The 7,042-nt window shown below is 42.4% G+C and overlaps 1 pseudogene; it reads right to left on the minus strand.

Moving 5' to 3' along the window:
- LOC117349782 overlaps nucleotides 1-6,574 on the minus strand; it is a 28,734-nt pseudogene extending 22,160 nt beyond the window's left edge.
- Between the last annotated feature and the right edge of the window lie 468 nt (nucleotides 6,575-7,042).

Genomic DNA, 7,042 nt, shown 5'->3' on the forward strand with positions numbered 1-7,042 from the left:
GCATTTGCGGTGAAACGGGTCTCGTCAGGCTTAGGCTGTTTGCCACAGAAAAAGATGAGCCTTGATTCTATATTGCAATTCAGCATGAATCAAGTAGGTTTCTGAGATCCTTTTCCTCTCATTAAGTTCATTGTGCAAAATAGTGGAATCAGTTCTTTGGCGTCTGAGGTTTCAGTTTGTTCCACTTACTATCTAGTATTGTAGTAGTGGGTCATAACTTAATCCCTCCAGCAGTCTTCTGGTCAGTTTGGGTATCCTTTTTAGCACTTAGATGTTTCAAAAACAGGTCTAGCTCCGGATGGCTAAATTCTGTCCAGGACGTCTTGGGAAATGTTCAGTTATCGCTGCAAGATGTCCAAGTCTAAGCACACCCAAAACCTATCCAGAACATGTTCCCCCTCCCCCCTCCCCTTGAGTTTTGGATGCACAGTGGCTAGAATGCCTTGCAAGACATTCAGAAAGATGGTTTCGAAAATCAGTCTGGCGATTAGGACGTCCAAGTACCGGTTTGCGCTGTTTTTTTGGAGATGTCACCTAAACAAAAGAAGAGCAAGAAAAGTCCCACGGAAACCCGCAAAGTCAAACAAGCACAGTGGAAACAAGTGAGGCAATCAAATGGAATGCAATGGAACAAGCTCTTTATTAGGTATGACTCAACACTGGCCGTATTTCGGCAAAAGCCTTCATCAGGAGTCCAGTCAACAAATCTCCTTGCAAAGTTCAAAACTGGAGATAAGAACTGTGATTGAAAACTAAAGCCCCTTTTCTATGAAACCGCGCTAGCGTTTTTTAGCGCAGAGAGCCACGCCGAATGGCCCGCGCTGCTCCCGATGCTCATTGAGTACCCTACGAGCGTCGGGAGCAGCGCGGGCCATTCAGCGTGGCTCACAATGCTAGAAACCGCTAGCGTGGTTTCGTAGAAGAGGGGGTAAGCATCTTATGAGCAAATAAAGTAGATGTCTGCATTTTTTTTTTTAAATGAGCCTCATAGTTAACCAAGCAATCTTCTGGATCTAGTCCAATGCCAATTACACTAAGGAGCTTTATGAAGTTTCATATGAAAAATTGGAAATAAGTTTCAGAAAACAGTTAGTTTATGTTTAGGTAACCAGGTATCTTATCCCACTGGAGTTAAAAAACACACTTTAAAACTCCTTGCTCTTGTGCCCATTCAGCCAGAACTTTAGGATTCATTAATCAAGAAGGTAAGAGATGGGATCCAACCTTTCTTTACACTAGATCAGAACCTCTTCTCATGGTGAGAAGTATGATATAGACTTTGATATAATTTGCAAATGTTCTTCATCTGAATTTGCTTCACGAATGTTTCTTCAGTGTTGATTGTACATCTTGCTTTTCTTCTCTACCACCGAATCTTTACGTCAACCCAGATCATCTGGGGCGTACTTGAGGTGAGTCATTTTGGAGCAGTGTTGGGTTGTTCAATTTCTTGAGCTTTATTGGAGCGGTCCCTTCTTCAGGAACCGTTACACTTGATACATCTTGACTGCAAAGTAGGACTGCTGTCGGGTCAAAGTAAACATTTAATAATAATAATAATAATAACAGCTTATATACCGCAATACCGTGAAGTTCTATGCGGTTTACAAAGATTAAGCAAAGGTACAAATTGATTGACTTTAAGAGGGGAGGAAGAAAGAGGGTTAATAGGACAGGAAATCCATTTTTGAGGAGAGAGTGATCAATAGAACAAGTTAATCGCTTTAGAGGGGAGAGAGAAGAGAGGATCAGTTGTCTAGATACTTTAGGAACAGGTGTGTTTTCAGACGTTTCCTAAATTCCTCATAAGTAGTGGGCGAAAGCAATTGCGTCTAGGTCTTTACATTTGGTGGGAGAGAAGAAGAGCGGCTGAAAATCTTGACATCTGGATTCCGTATTTATGTGAAACTCAATTTGGGAACGTTCTCCTTTCACATTCTTCTAGTGATTAAACTCATTATGCTTTTATAATTATTGCTAATATTCCAAACATCAGCGCTGCATCAACTCTCTTATACTAACGGGTAACCCCAAAACTTCTTGTAAATTATCTTATTAACCTGTTATTCGAGAATTATAACAACATATAAATTATTGTTTCCCTCTTTTAAAGGACTCAAATCCGCTGGGAAGCTCAGTAAATCTATGGCGTTTAAACTGGTAGAAATTTGGAATAGACTTCCTGACCCTGTCAGATTGATAGGTCAGCTACAACAATTCCGGAAAGATTTAAAAACTTGGCTGTTTGCTCTTACCTACTGAAGTGTCGCAGTGATGGTATATTTCATTCTTTCAGTTCTTATTCAATTTTAGATCTTAATCTTAACTAGTAGAGTTTTTTTCTGGAAATGACACATTAATTGCATTTTCTTTTTTTTAGGCTTACATTTTATGTTCACTCTGATCTTAATCATTTGTGAATCGAGTCGAGCTCCTTTGGGAGATGACCCGGTATATAAACTGAAGATTAGATTAGATTATTATAGCGCTTTAGATCATTTTTCTAACTATCTTATAGAGCCTGTAGACACTTTTAACTATTGTTGCTATACCAGCCCCCTGACGCGTTTCAATCCTTGATCAGGGTCGGGGACAATGCCAGAGCCAGCCTTCATGAAGTTGATAACTTAACCTTTCCCGCATTATCCCCGACCGTGATGATGGATCGAAACGCGTTGGTGGGGGCTGACACAGCGACAGCAGTTATAAGCTAAGTCTACAAGCTCTATAAGATGGAAAATGATATAAAACGCTATAAGATAATTTATAAGAAGTTGTGGGGTCACATGTTAGTATAAGGATTGACAAGGAGTCCTGCCACGCTGTGCTACACTGCTTGGGTGGCGTTCTGAGGATCCTATTCTAAAGTGACTACCAAGAGAGTTAATGCAGCGCTGATGTTTGGAATATTATCATCGTTTTGACATTGCGAAGAAAAGATTTTTGTCTCGATTTATAATCATTGGACATACTTTAAACGGAGTATTTTAACGACGACTGCAGCAGCTTCCCTATGCGACACTATGGGCTCCTTTTTACTAAGGCGCGCTAGCGTTTTTAGTGCGCGCTAACCACGCACTAAATGAAAAATACTAACGCAAGCTCTATGGAGGCGTTAGCGTTTAGCAAATGCGGTATTGTAGCTAAAACCGCTAGCACACCTTAGTAAAAGGAGCCCTATGTAACTTTGTAAATCTTTGAAAATGGTCCTCTAAGTGAGTTCTCTAAAGCCTTTTTCCTCCATGTTTAAGTACCTTGGCTGCAAGTTTGCGAGTGTTTTGCAAGACGAGCAAAACACTCAGCAAACTTTTGACTCGCAAACCGAGCACTGCCTCGATCAATGAGCACTTACAGGGGATTTCTCTTCCGTCTTACGGCCAGCCTTCTACATCGGGTGCCTTCCGCAGGTTGGAGGACCTCTGCCTGGGCCTGCGCGGCCGGGTGCTGTTCCTCATGTGCGTTGCCTGTGATGCGCACAGCGTCAATCATCAGCGTTGTGTGTGTCGTGCGCAGCGTGCGGGTGGGGCGGCGCTTGACTGCGTGGGCTCAGGTGGGGGCTCTCCAGCATGCGAAGGGCATCTGACGTGGAGGGCTGGCCGGCGGATGGAGGAGGCATCCCTCTGAAGGCACTGCGAGGTTCTCTGGCGGCTGGCATCCCCCCCCCCCCCCGAAGCGGCACTGTCGGGTTCTTCTTCTGATGACGGATGGAGGAGGCAGACGGAGGTGACAGCGCTGCAGCACTTGGCCCCGACAGGTACAGACCCCGGGTTCTGAAACAAATCGTCGGTATTGCCACTATTGTCTATGGGGAACTTTGTTTTGATAAACGAGCATTTTGGATTATGAGCATGCTCCTGGAATGGATTATGCTCGTAATCCAAGGTACCACTGTATATATAAACCACTACCCCAGTTCTTCATCTCTCCATGATTCAGTTTTTTTCTTCAATATATGATTCATCATGTATATATCTTACCTTCCTAATTGTATTTCACTTATTTGTAACTTTTTCCTCATTTATCGTGGTCCTACCCCTATTCCTTATGTGGTAAGTTAGTACGTAGTTGTTTTTGTCTATATTATATATATATATTATTATACCCCCGATTTTATTATGTATACCGCTTAGAAACTATTATAAGCGATAGCATCAAATTTCAAATAAACCTGAAACCTGAAGTGATCTGTACATTTTGAGCTGGTATAAGTCTAAATCAGGAGTGTCCAACCTACGGCCCCATGAAGTATTTTGTGCGGCCCCGGTCCAGGGCGATGCAGTGTTTTCCTCTGCTACCCTCAGGTGTTTACCATCTTGCCGGCTCCCTCCTCTGTCTCGCTGCAGCGTTTGCGCGGCCCCAGAAACATTTTCTTCGGCTCAGGGAAGCCAAAAGGTTGGACACCCCTGGTCTAAATGGTTTGACACTGCCTTTTCGCGACCTGTTCCAATCGATAATAATAATAATAACAGTTTATATACCGCAATACCATTAAGTTCTATGCGGTTTACTATAGATTAAGCGAGGTACAAATTGATTGAATTTAAGAGGGGGGAAGAGGAGATTAATAGGACTGGAAATCATTGTTGAGGAGAAAGAGATTAATAGGACAGAGGAATCACTATGGAGGAGAAAGAAGATGAGTGGGTCAGTTGTCTAGATACTTTAGGAACAGTTGAGTTTTTAGATGTTTTCTGAATTCCTCATAAGTAGTGACTTGAATACAGGAGACTTTGTGGTGCTGCATTTTTTAAATCAGAACTCCATACTGGATGTACTGGGAATTCCCTAACAAATTTCATGACATTATTTTATTTATTTTTTTTAACACTGATGGTTTCAAGCAGACGTTTTTAAAATGTGAAAATGCTATCCTTATCGTGCACTGTCAAATGTGACTTTTTCTATGTAAAAAGGGAAAAAAAGTTAATGTAGAAGGTGAAAAACTCAGTAGCTGCTTCATTGCATTTATCAGCCACATATGGTAACTCTAAATATAGGACTGTGTTACTTTGAGTCTGTGACTGCAATATGATGTTCAAAGTGGCTTAACTAGGTTGTAGTGGCTACTATCTGGAACGTTAGTGTTCACTGGGGCCAGTCAGTAATTTTCAGCAGCATTATAAAAGATATAAATAGGATGGAGTCGGTCCAGAGGAAGGCTACTAAAATGGTGCATGGTCTACATCATAAGGCGTACGGGAACATGTATACTTTGGAGGAAAGGCGGGAGAAGCGAGATATGATAGAGATGTTTACATACCTATGTGATATAAATGTGCATGAGTCTAGTCTCTTTCATTTGAAAGGAAACTGCAATGAGAGGGCATAGGATGAAGTTAAGAGGTGATAGGCTCCGGAGTAATCTTAGGAAATACTTTTTTACGGAAAGGGTGGTAGATGTGTGGAACAGTCTCCCGGAAGAGGTGGTGGAGACAGAGACTGTGTCTGAATTCAAGAGGGCCTGGGATAGGCACTTGGGATCTCTCGGAGAGAGAAAGAGATAATGGTTGCTGCGGATGGGCAGCTCTATGACCTCACAATGCAGGTGCACAGAGCCTTAGCCTATAGGAAGAGGAGATGCAAATGTTAAGAACCTTAGCCAATAGGGAGAGCAGGAGATAATGGTTACTGCAGATGGGCAGCTCTATGACCTCACAATGCAGGTGCACAGAGCCTTAGCCTATAGGAAGAGGAGATGCAAATGTTAAGAGCCTTAGCCAATAGGGAGAGGAAGAGATAATGGTTACTGCGGATGGGCAGACTAGATGGGCCATATGGCCTTTATCTGCCATCATGTTTCTATTATCTAGATAATGTCACAGAAAACAATCTCTGACAGCTTCTGCGCTATAAGCCTCATTATATAACAGGTCACCAAAATTAAAACATTATTTGTGGGCTAAAAATGATAGAATATTGTCCTTCATGTGCACATTCTATGCTGTATTGTATAATTCAGCACAAGGGGCCCGTGAAATAAGTAGTGGGTCAATAACATTGTCTGAACTGCTGTAAAAGCGAATGTGTGGCAGGAGAGGTTGGGTGGGGGTAGGGGAGGGGGGGAGAAGAGGTTGGAGAGGTAAGGTGGTATGTGATTTGGTTGGTTTGGGTGAGAAACGGATGGTTGCTAGGGAACGAATCTGATAACTCCAATTAATACAAATTACTGCTGCTAACGTTGATCTTTGGAAAAAGTAAATTTGATCATGCGTCTCCATGGCTCTGGATTGGGTGAAAAAGGTGGAAATAGGAAAGGTAAAAGGGGAAATGGGAATATTGGTAGGTAAAAGGAAGGGAGAAGGGCTACTGCTGGACAGGGGGGAGAGACAGAAAGAAAGGGGGGCAGGGAGAAAGAAAGAAAGACACACATACAGAAAGAGAGAAATAAATGCCTAAGTCTACACATCTATTCTAGCACCCGTTAATGTAACGGGCTAAAAAATTAGTTTGATATAATAAACACAGCCTGCATCTTGTACATAATTGTCTGCAGTTTTTCCTTGTTTCGTTTTTGTCGTTCCTGTACTGCAGTCTTCATTGGATTTTCCTTTGGTTTTCGCCTCATCCATGCCATCTTCACCTCTCAGCTAGACTACTGCAACCTGCTTCTCACTGGCCTTCTTCTAAACCAGTGGTCTCAAACTCGCAACCCTATTAAGAGGCCCTCGGTATGTTACCATTGCTCTGGAACGTTGCCCACCTCACTGCCGTAACCTCACGCAAGTGCTTTCCTGCATCTTTCTGCATGTTGCACTGCTTTCAGTGGTGTATAGCTGAAATGATCAGACACAGTTAAGGAAAGATTTATAAACTATAACGAGTTTTACCTCATGCAAAGTTGTCATTTCTTTAATAAGACATTAACTATTTTTTCTGCGGCCCTCCAAGTACCTACAAATCCAAAATGTGGTCCTGCAAAGAGTTTGAGTTTGAGACCGCTGTTCTAAACCATCTCTCTCCCCTCTACTTTGTTCAGAAGTCTGCTGCACGTCTCGTTTTCCACCAATGTCACTATGTTCCCTATCCATTTCCACATACAGTT

The sequence above is a fragment of the Geotrypetes seraphini genome, chromosome 16 (genome assembly GCF_902459505.1).
Source record: "Geotrypetes seraphini chromosome 16, aGeoSer1.1, whole genome shotgun sequence".
In the NCBI taxonomy this organism is placed as follows: Eukaryota; Metazoa; Chordata; class Amphibia; order Gymnophiona; family Dermophiidae; genus Geotrypetes; species Geotrypetes seraphini.